The sequence below is a fragment of the Enoplosus armatus genome, chromosome 16 (genome assembly GCF_043641665.1).
Source record: "Enoplosus armatus isolate fEnoArm2 chromosome 16, fEnoArm2.hap1, whole genome shotgun sequence".
NCBI lineage: Eukaryota > Metazoa > Chordata > Actinopteri > Centrarchiformes > Enoplosidae > Enoplosus > Enoplosus armatus.
In genome coordinates, this window is record NC_092195.1 from 14,751,276 (window position 1) to 14,773,197 (window position 21,922).

The following is a 21,922-nucleotide window of genomic DNA, read 5'->3' on the forward strand; positions in this document are numbered from 1 at the left end:
TTTAGTTAAACCAGTGCCTTCGGGGCTTTAGCAGCTGCATGCTAAGTGGAATGTGATTGCTTTGTCAAAACAAGCAAAGACACATCAGCCCTGCCAAAATGCTTGTGTTACCTTAAAAGGTAAAAGTGATTAAGGAATGCAGTAATCACTATATCAGAATCAGAATCAGAATTACTTTATTGATCCCCAGGGGGAAATTGTACAGTACTGGTGCTCCCATTCAAGAGTAGAAAGTAGCAAAAATTTAGAACTAAAAGTATGTACAAAATATAGAAATAAGAAATAGAAAATAAAAAATATACACATTTACAATATTTAAGTGAAAAATAAAAGAATATACAATAACAATGTATATGTATGTATGTATATATGTATCTGTGTTATTTCTGTTTCTAAATAGAAACATAGAAACTGTTTATCTACTTCCTAATATTTGCGTGACAGTAGTGGATAGAAACATTAGTTAAATAGCATTTTCTTCTGTGTGTCACTGACCGACTGACATTGCCATCCCTCCAGTTTGCATGGCAAAAAAAATAAAAAATAATAATTCTGAGTCATAACTATGTCATCTAAATCATGACCTTTTTCATGACAACCAATATCCTTTTAAATAGTCAATTACAGAGGAAGCAGGAGAAATTGGTGTCATTGTCCATCATTGAGAGAAATGGTTATTTTCTCTTGTGTCATTATCTAATCTGTTATGAAGCTGTTACTGATTATTATTATTATTACCATTACGGCCTTCTCTGCATAGGTTTTGTTAGTCAGAACGCAATGTGTAATATTTATTTACTCACTGTGAATACAAATGTCTCCATAACTTTTCCAACACTACATAATTTACTGATTTTATTTCAGACTTTGTACTTGATATGTATTTTATCCATTATCTGAACCTGATGTTGCACAAAATAAGAGTAATTATTCAGCAAATTAGTCTGTTTGATTAAAATACACCTTTGAGGCACCGTGCAATTTAATGGGCAATTAATAAAAGGACAATCCTGTCAACACAAGACCCAATATGTTAAAAGCACTACTGAAATCATTAATGCCAGGATTTCATGCTTAAAAGCCCTTTTCTTAGTTGCTTTTATTAATGTGTTCATAAAGCCTCTTTTCATTTGACGCAATGTCACTTAATGTACTTCAAACACATTCTATAAGGCTGTCCGCAATACTACATGACCTCTTTTACTATTAACCTGTACTACAGTACTTGACTGCTAATATGTAGAACTGGATGTCAGACAGGCACTGCACCTCGATTCAAGTTCACCTTCATTAATAAATGTAGGCAACTTCATTAAAGGAATTCCACTGACATTTCTTGTGTTTGAGGAATGCGAGTGTTGAGCGTCTGTGTTAATCGACTATGGTAAACCGTTATGTAAGGGAAGTAACCTTGTTTCTGAAGTCAGCCGCAGAGTTGCCAGGAAGACCACCGAAATCATAACCTTGAATCGTAACCAATAACAGAATCAAGCACCCAGAGGGATGTGCACATTAATGCATTCTTCTGCCAGGGATATTGATGAAACAGTAATGTACGCACACTGTCTCCTAACCACAAATTCATTTAGATGGACAAAGTTTCGATGGTTACCACACTCACATATTTATGCCAATAGGCTAACAAGCTTTATGATGACAGGTGTGGTTAACCATCCAACCCACCCAGTGTGATAAACATCTCAAGATGATTAATAGCTCAATACGTATACGATCAATCCCAGAGAGTGGGAGCACAAACACATCAAAACAATGTCAAATATATCAAGTTTATGTTCTTATTCCACATTTTTGTAGACATACTTAAGAGGGTTTTTTTTCTCTTGACAAGAAACACAAAACAAAATACACCACAGCCAACGAGACTATCTAAACTAACTTGGTGTCCGTCACTCTCCTGCACCAAAAACCACAAACAGAACAAAGTTGTGACCGTTCTCTGGAAGAGTCACACTTGGAAGGCAAAATCAAGACTCACTTGAAGAAGAAACACTTGCAGGGTTATATACTGTATATCTTGGGGAACAAGTCAATGATTAGGCATAGTAAGTCATTAAATGGAACTTCCTGCTGCTGGTAACCATCCCATCAGTGTGGACAGAAGCCTCCAGGATACTGACGACTGACTGCAGCATGGATCTTGGAGAGCACCATGGCATGCAGTCCTAACCAGTAATAATAAATAAACTATGATGATTCAGAAATACTAGGTCTACTGTGCTCCAGGGCTTATCTAAGTGTGAAACTTGATGATGTGAATACATTGAGCAGAGATTTAGATCCAAAATGAGATGTGTGTCTTGACAATAGATATACTAATTTGTGTTTTTATGCTTCGCGCTGGCGATAGCCGTGGCCGGAGGCATTATGTTTTCAGGTTGTTCGTCGGTGATTAGAATTTGGTTGTCAAAGATTACCTCACAAAACACGTTTTTGGCCATAACTCAAGAGTTGATGACCATATTTCACAGTTGATCAGACAATTAATTGGTGACACTTTCGATTCAGAGGTCAAAGGTCATTGTGACCTCAAAATAGTTTTTTAGCCATAATTTAAGAATGAATTCCAGATTTCACATACATGTTGACTGGGACGACACAATGAGTAAACAATAACTCGTACAGGACAGGCTTTCCTCCATCGCGTCCATTCTGCTTTTCACTTCCTGCCTCACTCTGAATTTTGAGCGTCATCTGAATCACGTGACTGTAAATAGCGCATTGGAGTGCGCTGAGCTAATCGTGATCCTGCGAGTCAGTGAGTTTCAACTACAGCTCATAGAACTGTGCCAATGCCAGGAGAAAACAAACGCACCACATTTTTTGTAGCTATACTCTATAAGAATCCATCTTTACACAGTAATCAAGTACATGTGTATCTGTTTAGCCAATACATAATAATCCTTCATTAATCAGTTCAACAATTTACTGGAATCATACATATGCATCGTCAACATAGTAACTTCCATTTAGCAAAAAATACATATTATACCCTTTATTTAATTCCTTCCAAGTATTCATTACATATACTATATGAGTCTGGACCGACATGGATGTAAATTGCAACTTGGTGGTTGGTGGAGGCATACAACCACTGGGTAGTAATTCTAGTTTTCAGCTTGCAACTACCACTCATATAATTCCCTTTATGAGTACTCTCTTACGCTTATAAATGAGTCACAATTGCCTGATGTGTATGTGTGTTTGCCTTTATATGTGTGTGAATGTGTGTGTAGGCAGCTATCATAGAGTCATCAGGTGGGGGCTTGTGTTGGTGATCCAAACTGTACACAGCAAGTGCTTGCAAGTCCTCAATCTAACCCAAACAGAATTATGCAGATAATGACGCACGGGCCTTCCCCAACACCATCTCCTCCATATTCATTACGAGATCTAGCGGTGCATAATTAAAATTTTAATTAGCTCATGCAAAGAGAAGGGATGTTTCAGGTTAGCATGCTAATATAAGGCAATCAGGCAAAAAATGAAAATGCATTTCCGGTTCCTCAGGGACAGCTTAGTATTGTTGGTTTAATGTTTAGGAGGCTTGTTCCAAAAAATAAATGAATGAATAAAATAAAATTTAAATAAAATCCTGCCCCACCTGTACCCAGACTTCTGTTCCTCTAGCCTCTACTTCACAATATATCTTTGCACAGGGTTTCTTTCCTTGATCCTTCTGAAAAGCTCAAACATAATAAAGTAGTGTGCTGTTCATAATTCAAAGCAAGTATGGAAATATAAATTGTGCGCAAATATAATATCCAAATCCCTGTGGGTTTCTTCCGATTTTCTCTTTCAGGGCTTCTGTGTATTTGTTTCAATTTCACAGGAAGTGAGAGCAGACAGGGGAGGGGACGGCTGGCAGTGACAGATATCAGTCCAAACAAAACCCAAATAGAACTCCAATAAGAGAGCTGACGTCAATGTCCAGGTTCAGAAGGCACACGTTGATTGAATCAGTGAGGTTGCTGTAAAATGAACCAACATAGTATCTGTGTTTAGCTCTGCTCTGTTTGTTGTGATAATGACTGGCCTCAGGCTGCAACTCTGACACTGAGTTATTGGGATGAAAATTTAAATGACCCAGGCTGAGCGGGGAGTACAACTAATTAGCCAGGAGATGTCCTCACACTGTCAATTTGCATTCTTTTGGAAACGTGCTGGCATTTATTACTATACAGTTTATAGGTGCTACAGCCACAAACACAAAACATTTGGCTCAACCCTGTGACCAGCAATATATCAAGAGGACGCCACACCTGAGATTCAACCAAAGCAAAAATGATTTTGTTTTACAAAAGGAAATTGCCACGTTACCTAAAAAAGAGAGTCTGTAGGCCTGGCCAAACATAACAAAAAGATGGGGAAGTCTGGGACCCAGAGCTTCCACCCTTAAACTACAGAAATGGGTAAACTAAACTAACAAACATAAAATGCGAAAAGTGGACTACCAGACCTCCATCCTCAAAATAAGCAGACTCAAAACAAGGAGCAAAGGAAACTAAACACTAAAGTAGTCGGAAGGCTGCTTTGTCTGTGTGAGAGAGACATCCCTCTCCTCCAGCCTTCGTTAAATAGTGGGGGCAGGGCCACCCACTGATCGCCAACCAGGAGCACCTGAGAAAGAGAGAGGAAAGGAGAAAAGAGGAGGGAAAGAATAGCAAAGAATAGGAAATAGCTATTAGAACCTGTTGTAAAGGTTAACTAAATGAATAACTTAATTTTATTGTGTTGTGAGTCATTTGTCCTTCCCAGATGCCACAATATAATGATATTATATGGCATTAAGGTGTCTTTCAGCAGAGCTAGGAGACGGTCACATAGTGCATAGCCCAACAGCAACATTTACTGGAAGTTTAAACAAGCTGTACTGTTGATTTACATGTTAGTGCTTTGGGAGTAGAATATTAGAAAATGATAAATGTAGCCGGGATTTGGACTTCGGCAACTTTTGTTAGCTATGAAAGTGAAACTGTCTTGTGATGTATACTTGTTTTATGTTCTATGTTGATCTTTATTAAGTCCACTTACTCGCTTGTTTCTGAAGCTTTGAAAGATCACACAGTCATCATGCTATCAATTTTCATCTCTCTATTGCATTCTATGAATCTTATTGGATCAATAATGTATTGCTCATCTGATTTTAGGTATATTTTTTAATGAATTATTGAATGATAATAGTCTTTTTCATAATTTGAGTTTTCTCAAATTGTGAGGTTATTACCTATAAGGTCGTGTGAGTGAAACATTGCTCTGTCAGTATATGTAGTGTATAAGTAGTGTATGTAGTGCTGATAGTGTGCAGGACATTCATGATTCCCAGAGGATGAATCCTTCTGATTTTGGTGATCATCTGGCTTTCCCTCTTGCGCCACCATGAGATTGAATTTGTGATTTGTGATACAGACATTGTCCCCCTCAGAAGAATAACTTTGCTGATTCCATAATATTTATGTAGCACCATCATCAGGTCAAAATTTCAGCTTGTCCAGTACTTTGGTGTATGACCAAAAACCTGCAAAAAGACAATCCCATCAGCCTCAGCTGTCCTGTTAGTGCTACTGTAGTTAGCAAATGTTAGCATGCTAACATGCTAAACAAAGATGGTGCACATGTAAACATTATACCTGCTAAATATCATTGTCATTGTGAGAATGTTAACATGGCTGTAGAGTCTTAGTCTTATTTAAAGTGTAAAATTCTCACCGTTATGTTTTGTTGTCCATTAAGATAATGGGAATTATACCATGATGCCATTTACTCATAGCAACATCAGATAAAAAGATGAAAACAACAATGTCTCTGAGAGGCACATAAAGAAGTACATGATATCCCCACCAAGAAGACATGAATGCAGCATTCAATTTCAGATGGGTTAAATATTAAATCTTCACAGTAGGTGAAATTGCTCAGGGCCATACTGTCTGCACCAAACGGCAGGTTAATGCCTGCAGCTAGTGGTTCGAAGGATTCAGTGGCCCATTATGGTTGCTTACAATTCTCTGAACAGAGTGCCTTGATCTCCCTTCACCTGCCTGTTTGTGTAACAGACAGGAAGCGGCTAATGCTGTGTTGTTAAACAACTCCTATGACCTTCTTTTGAGCCTCTAATGGTCACTTCCGCTGTGGAGAATCGAGCCTGGTTGCATGGTTTTCTCCACGTCTCACTCCTCTGACCCCAGAGAATTCCTCTGCCATCTGTGTCTTAAATCTGTTAACCTTACATTTATTCCTTTAAAGGTTTAGACTTCAAGGCGATTCCACACTGAGGTAATAAAACATCTCAGTCGGGTTTTTGTGTTTGCCCAGAGTTACTGGCGTTCAGTGCCATACAGAATAAATCAATGAGTTTCTATACAGTTTTTATTTCCTATGAAGCCCAAGGCTCTTGTTTTTCAGCAACTGCAGGACATTTTAGACTAGCTCCAAACCGGAAATGAAGAATGATGACACATCTTTTAGATGATAAATTCAACTCAGAGAATATGTCTGCTGATGCACAAACCTGTCTAGCACCTAAATGTTACATACAGTATATATGAGGTGCAATCATGTGCTTTCCAGGCTCCATGTGCCATTTGTGCAAAAATGTCTTGTAATTACTTTACTATTTTTCTTATATGAATTCATTTCAAAAGCAAAGGGAGCCCTACTGAAGTGTCAAGAGCTGACTTGTGGGCTTGTTAGCTGTAATAAAATGAGCAGCAGCAGTGTTTGCAAACTGAACACTGAAACAGCAGCATAGGGAGAGCAAAAAGGCAGCAGTGCAACTTAGTACTTACTAATTTATAAAATTATAATCCCCAAGATTTTCATGAAATCAAACCCTGTTTTTGATATGATTTATGGTCTGGATCTTTTCAGCAACAGTCATTCACTGTATTTGCATTAAGTTTTCATGGATTTAAATTGCCACACACGAGGGGATGGATAGGAGACGAGACAAGCATGTAATCCTTCATTACGGTTTTTAATTTCATCTCATCCATATCAGCCTCACTGTTCCCTGTTCACTCTCCTATAGAGCTCAGAGCTTCAAGTGGTGAAACACACCGGTGGCTTTTATTGTGAAGCAGTCACAGGAAACGTAATGTCACCAAAGTTAGCACTAATTGCGATTGTTCATCAAAAGTGCACCAACAAAACATGTTGTAATTTTCTGCATTTTTTGCAAGGGGGTCATTTCTAACTTTTGCAGGTGAGTGACGGATCCATAAGGAGCATCCACAGTGAGGAGTTAGATAAAGAGTTGCAGACCTTAGTCAGCAAGGTAACTAACTTTACTGAATCCTGCTGTTTGTGGAAAAGTACTTGCAAGTGTACAGCAAGAAATCAGATCGACTTTTTTATCAAAACAATGTGTTTGTTTGGCTGCACTGTAAACAGACACAGCAGTTGCTCCTCTATTGTAATAAGCGGCCATGTTTGCTGCATGTTTGCCACGTGTGTCACCAAATCAACCAGGACTTAAATCTTAAGGATTACAACTTTAAATAGACCAGCTTTGTACAAAGGGTGCATTGCATATCATATAGTTGAATTTACTACGTTTGCAGTGAGTAGAGCATGTCTAGTGTGAGTGCAGCAGTGCAGTTCAAGTTTTCTGCCAAGACTGGCTCACAGGCAATCCATTGTTTGCTATCAAATGCATTTGACCAAAACAGGCATGCATAAACATGCTTATTTCAAATTAGTTTCAAGTGCAACAAGTCAGGGGCTTGATCTGGAAATGCTGGTTAAATGCTCTCTTTGTCTGACAAAGCCAAATGACTGAATGTTAGCTGAGTACTACCTTGCAGACAGGAAATCCTTTAACAGAGGGAAAGTCACTAAAGGTGTTGATGTCCGGAAAAGCCTTCTGACAATTACAGCGAATGAAAATTTTTTCTGCAGGTCTGGTCTAAGCACTCAACACTTCATTGTAATTGCCTTGGTGAGCTTGTACTTCCAAGTAAGTGATTGCTGTAGGTGTTAATTTTCTGTAGTTGCTGTCTCCCTCAAAATGTCATTGACGTCACTGGAGAGAAAAAACAAAAAAAAACGGCTTGCCTCAACACTTTCTCCCAGACCCTTTTCATTCCTACTCAGACACAAATTAACCGTGCACACATGAACAATCACGCACATATACAGCAGAAAGAGAGAGAAAGCAAAGCGAGTGGGCTGATTGCAGTTATTGAACACAATGACAATATGAATGACAGCACTTGAACAGCCTGAGCTGAAACAGACGTCATTGAACACCGATGGCGAAAAGAGAGTGAAAGACAAAGGCTGTGAAACACAGTGAAAGTGAAAGAAATGCAGGGGGACCTCAAACACTACAGTATGAAGTGTACACCGAGAGGTGATCAGTGAAACTCACATAATGATGTCAATAAAACTCCCCTCATAAACCTACAGGAAGTGTGGATCAAGCGTTTGCATTTATTACACCCTCTCTAGTCTCCCTGTTTGTTTTGATTATATCTACACCACTTGTCTGCACACCAACCTCACTTTTCAGGAAAAAAAAGACATTGAATTTAACTGAAATGAAAGAATAGGAAGGGATAAGGTGTCATTCTCACAACAAGAATATCTTTTACTATCTCAGTGAATGCCTCTCTGCACAATAAATGCCTGAAATACTGATAGAATGTTTACTCAAGAAGTACAATAAATTATATTTGAATACTTTTTGCAAAGCCATTTCCTCTGTGAGGAAGTGCTGCTATTTCACTTGAAAATACCTCTTATATGCAATTGCAAAAGTTACTTCATCTTTGCAGTAAACTTCTGATGGAGTTGACTTTCAAAGATTGGAGATCGGCAAAGAAAATGGTGTTTGCACAGCGAGTGTGTCTGTCCAAATGATGGAGAAAGTCTCCAGGGGGCAGGGATGTGTATGTGTGCTTGGTGCTCTGCCAGGTTTTGTAATGATCATATGCTTGAGGCAACAGATGGATTTTCAATTTTCAGTTAATGGCATGGTACCTTTGCACAGGGCAACAACTGACATGTGAGAATCGAGGAACTTTATCCTTTCTGTCAAATCATTGTCATGTCTGCTGTTGACTTGGACTCGGAGCAGGTATTTCAGTGTATGTAGTGTGATCCTTCTCCCACAACAAAAGCAGAAACATAGAAATGTAGACGCTTTGAAGTAATTCAGGTACGTTATGCTATAAAACAGTTAATGGTTTTAAAAGCTGGAATGGAAATGTCAGTTTTAATAATAACTTAAATGGGCCTTATTGAATTTCCTGAAGACAAAATGTACCTAAAGAAGAAAGAAGTATGATTTAGTTGGACTCAATGCATTAAATTAAATTCACTGGACCCAATCCTTATTTTTATTGTTTCTTGATATGAGATGTACTACATTAGTATTGGACCATTTATCATCATATAGGATTACATAATATTATTTTGCGTTTCTACTACCTGCAATAAATGATGACTGTAATTGCAGCCACAATCTGTAGCCACTATCGGGGTAGGGTCTGTCTTGCTTTTCCCAAGGTCCCCTCCTTTTCTTTTGTTCCTTATGCACTGAGGTTTTTCAGAGAGTTTTTCCTTTTTAGAGAGCTTGGCCTGATCGATCAAAACACTTATTTGGTTTAATGTCCACTGCCCCATATTCACTTTGAAGTCTTGTGTCAGGTTAAGATTTTCCTAAATAACCATAACATGTTTATGCTGTAAGAGTCCACTTCTACCATAGAAATGCTCGAGCAGTTGATTATACGGGGTTGCTCAGAATGGATTTGCCAGGCACTGTAAGTGATTGCACAAACTAAACATGCCACACAAATGCTCCTTACAACATAAAAGATGCCCGCTTTTGAGCATGGCGTGGCTTACACCATTAAAGAAGGTGTTATTCCTCTATTAAATTCCCTCTATTTAATATACAATGATTTTTCTCTGTTTGTTGCAGTTGCTCCCAGCTGTTGATGAGATAATTGTTCCCCTTTTCTTTCACTACAGAAAGAAATATAAATGTTCTTCACCTATAAAAGTTTAATTTCTGTCTGCGTCTTTCCTTCACATGGAGATGTAGAAGCATATGACTTAGTCATAGGAACCTGGTGACTCCACCTGATAGAGGCAAGGATGCTACTGCAGAGAGATTAGCCTCACACAGGTCTGATGACGCACATCAACCTGAAAAAAATGTATGCTTGGTGAGGTAGAAAGGCAGGTGAACAGCATGAACGTGAAATCCATGCTATGCTGGATCAGTGAAGTTTTCATCCATGCAGGAGGACAAAATCATGGTCTGCATGCAAAGTTATGAGAGTCTAATAATTTTCCAGTTTCTACTGCATCACTGTGCACTTCATAGATTCTGTGCACATGGTCAGTGTGTTAAAGAGCAAGTAAGATGGTTCTGCAAAAAAAAAGAGAGGCTTGTTTATGTCCGATAAATCCTCTCAGAATGACACAAATCCTCCGTGTGCCTTTGGCCAGGTCAGGGATGAACGCAGGCTGCAAAAGATTTTCTGCGTCACTGAGTGAGCACCAATAACGTTGATTGTTTAAATGGCCGCCCACGCCTCTGCACGCTACACCATCTCCCAAGCACATGCATTTGCATACAAACACACACTCTGCATCAGCACATGCATGCACTGTTTGACACAGCAGATCGTTGCCGGAAGTAAACACCAAATTTAGAATAATGTTTTCCACACAAAAGGTCATTCCTCTTTTCTTATTTAGACTCCATTATGACTATTGTTCGGCAAGATGCAGGGAGCTCCTCTGTGCTGGAACTTCACCACGACACATCATGTTGTCACGGTAACTGAGCCCGACATATGGAGGAACCCTGAGCTTGTGATAGCCGTGTTGCTGTGGTGATGTCTTTCCTCGGAATAAATTAAATGATATGACAAGAAGAGTGTGAACTCAGAAGGCAGCAGGACATTCAAATGAACATTTAATAACATACTTTCTACATACCAATGCACAAACACAGAATGTCACAGCAAACAAGTTCATGATAGTATAAGATGATAAGATAAATATAAGTAAGTAAGTAAGTAAGATAAGTAGCGAAAATCTGAATCTATCTGATGTCATATTGCAGATGGTACAGCTGTGTTCTGCTGCACACACTATGCCAGTATACCTCCCATTCAGTCAAACTGACTATTTGCTTTGTTGCACTTTGCAACATAAATTTTGTCTGATCATTTTATATGACTTGCAAGATCAACAGGAGGTCCTTCATCAAAAGGCACAACTCTTATATAGATGTGGTCTAAAGAGGGAAATAGGAAATAGGACCCATGTACCCCTTTAACTGAAGGGTCAGAATGACAAATGAAAAAAGGTGAAAAAACGGAAGCTGCATAGGTTTGAGAAACTCAGACAAAGAGTAAAGAGGGTCTCTGCGGTGTTGTAATTACAATGGCTTGCACTGGCCATCGGTGTCTGGTGGAGCCTCAGCTTCCGGCAGCAGCTCAATACAGAATACTAATGCTACAATTAGTGTAACCCAGCAACAGGAAGTTGGCTGCCCTTGAGGGGAGATGAGAGAAAGGAGCTGAATACATCGTTCTGATACTGACAAGCTCTAGTGGCTGCTGTCAGGCGGCTCATCCTCTCTGCCCAGACCTGAGAGGAAGGCTGGAACAGTAGGGCACCGCTGAGGGCTGCACTGGTCGACATGGCTGCGAAGAGGGGGAGGTTAAAGGGTCATGTCAAGGTCAAGCGCTGCAGGATCATCACAGGTTACCCCCATGACAATTGAGAGAAAAGCCACTTCAGAATGTCCCCACCTCTGTTGAAATGCTGTCCTAGCAGGTTCTGACCTGCCTTGCATTGCAGAATATGTAATATATAACATGAAAAGTTGTTGAAGTAGGCTAGAAGTAGCACAAAGCTTTTTACCCAGCAACCCAAGAGGTAAAGAGCTACTGCTTCATGTTATAGTCAGCCTAGTATCCCTAGGAATTAGGTCCATATGATTCCACATCCCACAATTTACATCCAATGCCAACTTATAATGTAATGATACGGAAAGTAAAGGTGTTGAGGTCACAGTTGTGGATGGGCGTGTTTCGCGAGTCTGACTTTCATGCAGGAGACCAGAGTTGGCGTCCCGTCACAGACCTGCAAGTGATGTTCGCCTTTTTATTAACCATAAACACGACCTTTCCCTAACCTACAAGTCACAGCAGCTGGAGTGTCAGCGATGTGACATATTTCCAAGTGAAATGGAATATGTGGGTGATGTTTAGTTACAGGGAGGGATTTAAATCAAACATGATTGGATCGCTCGAAAGCAGGCGTGGCTTATCAAATACAGAGAGAAGAGAGGTATTTGGATGTAGAAATACTCAAACATAATTCATTTGACTCAAAGCCAAGAGATACATGAACAACATATTGGAATATTCAATGCCATCGTAGTTCTTTAAATGTTTTTTATTGGCTGGCACCTTTTCTTCGCTTGTACACTTCATAGTCAAGTAGTCTGATAATCAGCGATTCAGAGGTCTGAAACTAGGCAACCCCCAAGTATTGAGCTATAGGTATGTCAGTTACAGTATATAGCATGTAGTTAACTTTCAGTTACACAGAAGTCATGCAGTGGTCCTCTGTGGTATAAAAGACCATTAGGAATGACTATCCAGAAGTTATCAGGTGGACGACTGCTAATTGAACTTAATGGTACCATTTGTGACTCTACAGAGTGCATCAATTCAACCTGCTTGTCCCCTCTCTCACATCTCAAGTGGAGTTAGGCTATACGTGTCCTGCATTTTGATGAACCTGTAGCTATGGAAACTCGTCCTTGAGTGCCAACTTGTTCAATACAACACACTTTGTAAGCATTGCGCAGCACTTTCACTTAAGTGCAGCTTTCCGCTTGACTCACTTATTGCAGAGGCCTTGCACCCATTATTCCAACTTTGATAGACAGTAAAATGATAGACACAGAGTCTGTTTTCAACAGTTTGTATACGCTGCAGGTTTTTTTCTGAATGAGTAGTCAAGCCCATTGACAGTGCTGACATGCCTGAGTCTGTACCTCCATTCATGTTTTGTTTCTTGGCTTGTGTAAAGGAGGAGGGCTAAGAAGAAAGAGGTTTACTGGTTGTCATGCCTCACACTGCCAACGCAATTTGTTGCTTAATTTTAGCTTATTTTTTGCCTTTCGGTGGGATGACAGTAAACACGTTTATTAGCTTTATATTATTCATTAAATTAAACTGTAGGAGGAGGATAACATGAATGGGATGGGATTTGACACAGGTTATATAACAACCACCCTCGGACACCTTTTTCATATATTTCATATACCTTTACATATTCTGTCACCGGTCACCTACTGTTTTATTTGAAAGGCGCAAATGCATTTTGTATACATTTTTCAATTGAATCAAAAAGTGAAAATAAAAAGGGAAAAGGGAGTGATGCAATGAAAGTAGAGCTCCAGGATTTCATTAAGATGTCTTTCTTCCTTTGCTTCCTACATGGTATTTTCTAGTAGGAAATATTATATTGTTTCTCAGTTTCCCCCCTATTCTATCCAAGCTGCCAGGTCCACCACAGGTGCCTGAGTAACTGTTGTGATGTCTCTGTGTTGATGTGTGCTTCCTGCTGAGGACTAATGAGGGCTGGAAATGAAAAGCTATTTTACGTTGGCCATTCTAGGGGCCATGATTACAGTCGGACACCCTGATTTGCCAAGATTGCACCACTAGTTCAGAAAGTGATCATGTGAAGTCACCCCAAAAATAACCTGCAACACCCGTTCGCCATAGTTTTATGTGCAAAACTAATCGTATAGTCACATCTGCTGTTCTTTAACTGACTGTAACTGAGATGTGCAGTATAGATGGACAACATATTAAAATTGGCTGAAAGGTTTTTAAAAGGTATTTTTAGGTTAGTTACTTTACGAGTAGCTCTCACAAATGATCTTGGATAAGTTAGATGCCATCATTAAGTTTGTCAAAAGTAAAGTTTAGCTCGTGATTTTGTTCTAAAGGGGGCGGTAAAACAAAAATTGCCGCTTATCAGGGAGAACAGAACATCTATTGTATTTTAGTGGGCTGAGCTGTCAAATGTTTTTCCTGTCAGTATCCTTGAAAGTATCCCAAACCATCGCTGATAATTCAATAGGTAGCGCTTTTCAAAACCAGGGTTACAAAGTGCTTCACTGTTACAAATATGTTAAAAGCAAAAGATATTAAGCATTTGAATGAATATTCAAGGAAATTGTGTAAAAGAATAAGAACAATCAGGGCAAGGAAGCATCAATAAAATGCCTTTAAGAATAAATAAATGCGATTTATAACACACGTAACATTTGCTGACCTGACTTCCAGGGCGAGACTGTTCCATAACCTCGGAGCCAGGACAGCAAATGTTTGATCACCACCAGTCTTGAACTAAACGAGGCACTAACAGAAAACCTTGTCTGACAACCTGAAAGGCCTAGTGGATCTGAATGGGATCTGCAACTCACTGATGTTGGCACCAAATTGTGGAAGGCCAAAAAAGTAAAAGAATATTGAGTCTGAAGCCATAGAATCAAAAGCCATGCTGAAATGTGCCACAGCTTCTTGGCTTAAACGTGCGGAGACAAAACACTGGATGAATTGTTAAAGCTGTCGGAAAGATAAAAGCAGCTTGAACAAATCCTTTTTTGTAAGCTTGAGCTGGAAAACTTTCTTTCACTCTGACCTCTCTTCGCTTGAGGTTATATAAAAAGACAGTCATCTTTGTTTCCTTTCTACTTGCTAAATTTAAATAAGACACCTACTGGATGTTTGAATTTTTCTAACAAAACATCTTGTGATGCAAGCAGTTCTTTTTTTATATATCGCTGATTTCCAAAAGTACTATATCCAGCTATAGTGGGCTCCATTTTAGATCACAGTTTCCTATAAATACATGTCTTGAAAATGAGCCACTGGTTGCACACCACCAGTAATTACCTTTAATGCTTGGGAGTGGATTCAGGGAACTATTTTTAGTTGGTGCAACGAATAATTTGCCAGCGTGGGGAACCATTGTTGATGACAATGCCTCTGCCAAGATGTTTCTGCCTGAACAGTGCACACCCAGTGTCTACTGAGTACGCTATTCATGGTTTGTATGGGACCATTAGGGCCTCGCCAGAAATAACACTAGCACAAGGCAGGGTTACACACACAGGTGGCACTTGCATCAATGATAGGCCCTTTGTAGGGACATAGCATGAGATCATCGTGACAAATACCATTTCCATGAGTGAAACTATATGGGCAATTTGTCGTCCCATCTTCACATCCATTTCCAGCAGGGATTTCTTTGGTTAAATAGAATGCAATTGACCTCACCTTTCCTTTCTGTGGGCAGGGGGAACTTATATATAGAGAGAAAGGGCTGAGTCATTCTTAATGTATGACGGCTGCTTTCATTCATCCTCTCTCTTAGTTCATGCTGGTGCACAACGAAGACTTAAGGCTAATGGTGTGCGCGCTAATAGAAAATACCTCACTTGTGTTGAGCCATAAGCACTTGACAATACACAGCCAGGTGAAACCCGAGCACAGGGCATGCAGAACTCTCAATAAATATACAGATATTTACTGCATATAGATGGTAAGACATAGATGTTATAGCTCTCAAATTTTTAGTATTGGCCTGCCTCCCTCTCCTTTTCTTCCGCCCTCTCTATCAGGAAATCTGTTTATGGAGCTCCCGCAGATAGGAGACCTGTTTCCATGGGGACTGCTGTCTTTTAGATTGGCTGGACGTGTGTGCGTAAGACAGTCAAACAGCTCAAAAAGAAAAGTTTTCAGTTTGATATACTTAGCTATTGATGCAAGATGAATTGCTGAGGGTAATGTTAAAATTTCACTCCAATTAATCAATGGCCTGTTACAGTGATCGATTGAGAGTCTAAACTGTAGGACTGATTGCAAGGGGGCTGCAGAGTAGATCAAAGTGCACAAGGTTAAGCAATCTGTTACATCTGAGATACAGTAAATGCAGTCAATGTTACAAGAACATCCATTCAAGACTGAGACAAGAGTGCACGCATCCTATTCTCTAGACCCACTGATGCCATGTTAAGGTTTGTGCATGCACATGTATATGAAAGCAATTACTGCAGACGACAATCACTGTGAGGACACAGCTTGCAACTGTTGTTGCACCTTTCAAAGTGCAGAAGAATTGTTTGCTGCAAAAAGCAGCAGTTTTTCACCAAGAGTCACATTTGATAGTCCTCTATAGACAAGAATGTCATACACTGGATGCATTTACATTTTTCTAATGTTGTAAACATGAAAATGTATTTGTTTAAATGCTGTTATGATCACACTGGAGGTTTAGGTGCAGGAAATATAGAAATGCTGCTCGTCACAGGTTAATTAGTCTCTTGGTTTTAGTGTAAAAATGAATGCATACTGCCACCCAGTGTAAGCAACACGTTTGTGGAAAAGTGTGAATGTATGACTCATACATAGCTGTGCTTGTAAAATGATGCTTTCACATCATTGTGAGGATGTATAAAGTAGTTTGCATATTATTTAATTTGGATGATTTTGTGTGCAGTGTTCTGTTAATTACATTCATGCATGTTTACACTATTCTAAGTACATAGCACGCAGATAACTACCCCATATATATGTAAAGACAACGTTAAATGATACAGTGAGTCAGTCATGTAGCAGGATATTCTGTTAATGGGCCCCAAACAGCAAAGGAGCTCTGCTTATCATTATGGCAATTAAGGGTTAAATGAACTTGACATGGTCTTTAACACAGTCAAAACCGGAGTTCAGACATGCCATTAAAGCCTCCTCCTTCCCCAGCCTGCGACTTTTTCTACACCAGTGAGTCACTAATTGTAGGCACCCATCATGAATTACACCGAGGGAGCACAAGGGCTTCAGAATCTATTCAGCACCATACAAATGGAAACACAAACTGACAGCATTGACCAAGAGATTACTGCTTTCTTTTATTTGCTGTGACTAATGATATTTCAAAGGGCAAATGCCAAGAAAACAATAAAGCCACAACATTTGAAAAAAAACAAAACATTCCAGATATCCCCAAAGGATTTGTCAACGTTTTATTAATTTCATTTTGATTTTAAATCCTGAGCAATAGCTTAGTTTCATAGAAGGCCATGAGTAGATACATGGATGAACTGGATGAAATTCAGTTTACTTTACTCCATGATCCACAGTAGTAAAACAGTCAAACAATCATTAAACCACACATAAATGTACTCACATTAAATAAAACGTGCCCGCACCATCCATTCACAAAATGAACAAATACTTTTAAGCTTCGATGACGAGCATCTATAAATCAGGCTGTAATAATTTTATGCCATAGTTGTAAGGAAGAGTGTACTGCTCTTTTAATACCTACGCCAGAGGTGAGCTGTGCACAGAAAGCACTGAACAGACAGACCTTGACATCGGCTGAACTCATATGAGAGTGACGTACAAGCAAGTAAGCCTGAGTGTATCATTTATGACACATGTCAATATATCTCTTTCATACAGTACCTTTAGACCGCCACTGCAGGTGGAACATTTAATCAAAGCTTCTGCACAAGTAAACCTCACTTGTTTAATCTTTTATGGCCTGAGCCGCATGCACTGAGATCATAGAGTCAGGTAGAATACCTGAAGTGTAGACAGCAGAAAGGCTGTGAAACAAGTGGCAAGAAGAGGAGCTAGTTTTTACCAAGCTCATTTCAGATGTTACTTGTAGATTTGTTCATTTATTTGTAAGATACCATGTACAATATTCAACATAAATGTCGTCATTTCATGTATTATACTGTGTTCAGCAGTAGGCTATGTAGTCAGTTCCATGTGTTTCATTGTAATCAAGCACCGACCTCCAATGTGGAAGTGCCTTAAACCTGCATTCTTTCTAATGGCCAGCAGGGGGCGAATTCCCTGGTTGCAAAAATAAGTCTGATTGTATAGAAGTCTATGAGAAAATGACCCTTCTTCTCACTTGATTTATTACCTCAGTAAACATTTTCCGAATTAGTTTAAGGTCTCATCACTGGTTTCAAGTCTTCTACAATACAGCATGATGTTCATTTCGTAAATTATGGTCCCTTTTTGAGTAAAATAGATGATAAAGCATTATGCTTTAAGGCGTGGCTTTCTCGCCACCACCGTGACCTGTCAATCAGGATAGAGGCATTCGGTTGTACTAAAAGACACTCTAAGGCAGTGATACTCAACTCAACACAGCAGCCTGTGGGCAATAGGTGCCAGGTGGCCCATTGGACCATTTTCTAATTCACAATGATATAAATTGGGATTTTTTTCGTCTGTTATACCAATTAGAAAATGTTCAATAATGTCACTTGGCTGTTACTTGGGAAGTTGCATATTGGCCTATCAGCAATCTGTGCAGTGCGCAAAAGTGGTGACACTTGGTTTCAAAACGTTCATGTACACCTGCCGTGGACACGCCGGATAAGTTTGCCTTCAATAGAAAGACAAGACTTTCACCCTGGAGACTGCTGTTTGTGTCCTGTGTGAAACCAAAAGTCAACGTTGACTTACTATTTTAACCCAAACCACGATCTTTTCCTAACCCTAACCAAGTAGATGTAGTGCCTAAACCTAACCAAACTTTGGTTAGGTTGGACCGTTTCACAACATTAATCACGTGGTAGAAATGCCTGAGGCCTATTAATGTTTGTTTATTAACTGGCCCCTGGCCTTGTGTCATCTTGCAAAACTGACCCCCGGGAAAAGCAAGTTGAGTATCCCTGCTTTAAGGAGTCTGCAGTTTTTTTTTTGGCAACTGCATTTACAAGCTAACTTTGTTAGCAGAGACTTTGCAGCCAGGTTCAGTCAGATGGGTGTGCTAATGACCTAAACCTTGGCTCTGGTTGAAGGTGGACGGTGCCATACAAGGAGTTACGTGAGGTCATCTGAATCCACGAGCCAATAATAATTGGTCCCACCCTAGCACATGCAATAATGCTAATAGGAGAGTCAGGAAGATGTCAATCAAACACAGTTTGTACACATCCACACAGTCCTGAGATGAAGTCCAATCAGGCAAAGATTTTAAATCACCTGTGTGTGTGATCTCAGTGTCATCTGGCTTGTAAAACACCGTGGAAATGCAAAGCAGAACCCAGAACCGAGGCCTTATTAGCTCAGGTTATGGGATGCTCAAGGTTATGGGACATTCATTTAGTGGAAAAGGCCTGCATGGTAGCTACATCCTCATTGAAGTTGTAGTCATAGGTAGATAGATACATACATACATACATACATACATACATACATACATAGAGCTCTGTACTATGAATGCAGTTTAAGACACAAAGAAAACCAGATTGTACCCTGACCCTGACTCAAAATGCATTGCACCCCTCGTTGTTACTCATTAATTAAAACCTCCTCCTGCCAGTGCCCTTTTCACACTAGTGACTAACTAACGTAGGCATTCATTATAAACAGAGGAGGCAGTTCCATAGAAAAAGAAAAACTCACAGCATTGTTGAATAAAAAACAGCTTTTTATGCGCTTTGACTATTGATATGTCAAAGGGCAAATGTTATGAAAGCAGTAAAGGCACAATCTTGAATTAAACCTTTTCAGGACTTGGGATGATGGAACTTCTCAGCATTTTCTTTTTTTAAATGACTTAATGTGATAGATGTAGCTTTAACTTCTCATACAACATCATCATTTATGAGACTTTTTTTCTCATTTCTTGTATTGCAGAATGAAGAAATGATCCCAGCTCAGCGTGTTATCTACAGAGACATTGCCATGCCTGCTAATGGCCACTAAAGGACAGTTAGACTTACTGTAAGTGCATATGAATGAAAGAAAGTCCTGAAGTGCTTCACTTGCTGTGAAAGGCTCTTCGTGTATTTGTTTTCTGTTTATTTCCTACGCTGTCATTTAATTTTGCCCAGCCTGTTTGTGAAAAACGTCCTGTAGAATGCTCAAAGTGCAGATTTATGTTGAAAGGGAAATACATGTCTCCTCTTTCCTTTGCTTTATTTGTAATGTGTATAATAAAGCGTAATGCAGCCAGAAAACTGGCAACCTCTATTTGTCTGAGTTTCATATATTTTTACATTGGATTTTTCTCTCTGCAGAAGGAAGCCCTGTTTAAAAAAAAGAGTGACATGACATATGGGGTAACCTCCATAAAGTGGCATCCTTCTGTGCCAGCAGAGGCCACAGGAAGCTCTCTGAGGGTCCTGAGAGCAGGCTGACATTTTACAGGATGAGAGAAATGGAAGAAGAGAGACTCTGCTTGGCATGTTAACAGTGATGATTATCATCATGCAAAATCAAATAGAAGACACTGGATGATTCAATAACAGTAATAACAGTAATCAGAACACAAACATTTAATAAACTGTCTATAACACACTACAGTGTATTTGTAAGAAGATTTTTAAGTGTTTCTTAATATATTTGTCAACAATCATAACTCCTCGTATGAAGCATCTGTGACTGGTGTATACAGATAATAAATGATTGATAATACAGTATAAAACAGCTGTAATCATGTTTAATGATATATGATTACACCCAAGAACAAATCCTTGCGTATTAACTATTTACACCCACAGGTTTCAAACTGTCAATAAATGTGTTCTTATGTCATGAAGTAACAGGTGCTTGTTCGGATGTTCTGGGTGGTTGTTCATGAACAAATAACATTAAAATATAACAAATAAACACATTCATATTCATATTAAACATAAGATGTATGATGACAACTGTCTTTTATTAATGTATCAATCATTCGTTGACTGTTTATATATCAGTTGCAGATGTTTCACAGCAGGAGTTATGGTTGTTGACAAATACAAATTTTTAATATATCCTACTGCTTGTGAATACTAAATGGAGGGGTGATAGTGAAATGTGATCGATATGTTTTTCTGAGTAAATAGACAAATAAATAAGGTCCATTTATAAGGTGCAACCAATATCAGCAGGTCACTTTACCTACGTCAAAGTGAAATAAATAAAATCAGGAACAATCACTGAGAATCACTGATCTGTAATGTTCTTGCACAATCCCTTCCTGATGCAAGCACACAAACAAATCTTTACCCATGTACTTTGCTTGACACCCAACTCAGATCAATTCAGGTTTTATTAAAATCTAATTAGAGCACTGTGGTTGCAGCAAGAGCCCATTGAACAGACTGAGTATGGACATAATGGCAACAGCAACGGAGACACAACCAATGAGGGGAGAAAAGAAACATCTTTAAAAACACTCCTGATGAACACCCCATGTTATCAAATGATGCATGCTAACTTATTAGCATAATTTAGGTTAATGCTGACCTCATTTCAACCCCTTCCACTTTTAAAATCTCACAAATAGTGGCAGTAGGTCGAAAGTGTCCAATATTACAATATTTCCCACTGTTAAATTGAGGCAGGGTGGGAAAAATTGTCCTTTGTGAAGCAGGGTAAGAGACGGATTACACACACAGGGAGAGGGAAATGAAAGAAATTGGACATTACTAATGCAGTGCTATTAAAGGAGACACTGCAGTTCTACTACACTGTACATCACCTTGTCAACATGTTGCATCCTCTGAGAGAGAGCGATTTGTCCAAGGTGTTAACATAGTGAAACAAACGTGACGGACGTCATAAGGAAAGTGCTTCACCCTCCTGATGAGAGGTGTTTTTATTGTAGGAAGTCCTAATATGTTGTGTAACTCATGAAGAATAAACAAGCAACCATCAACTAGCATATGATTCATGAAGGGTTTGTTCCCAAAACTGATTTTAAATACTTGCTATTTAAAATCAGTTTTGGGAATAAACCCTTCATGAATCTTTAAGAGAATGTATGCAGAAAATGCCAAAACACATTTGAAAAAAAACAACGTATTTTACTATAAGGGAGAGAATGACCCAAA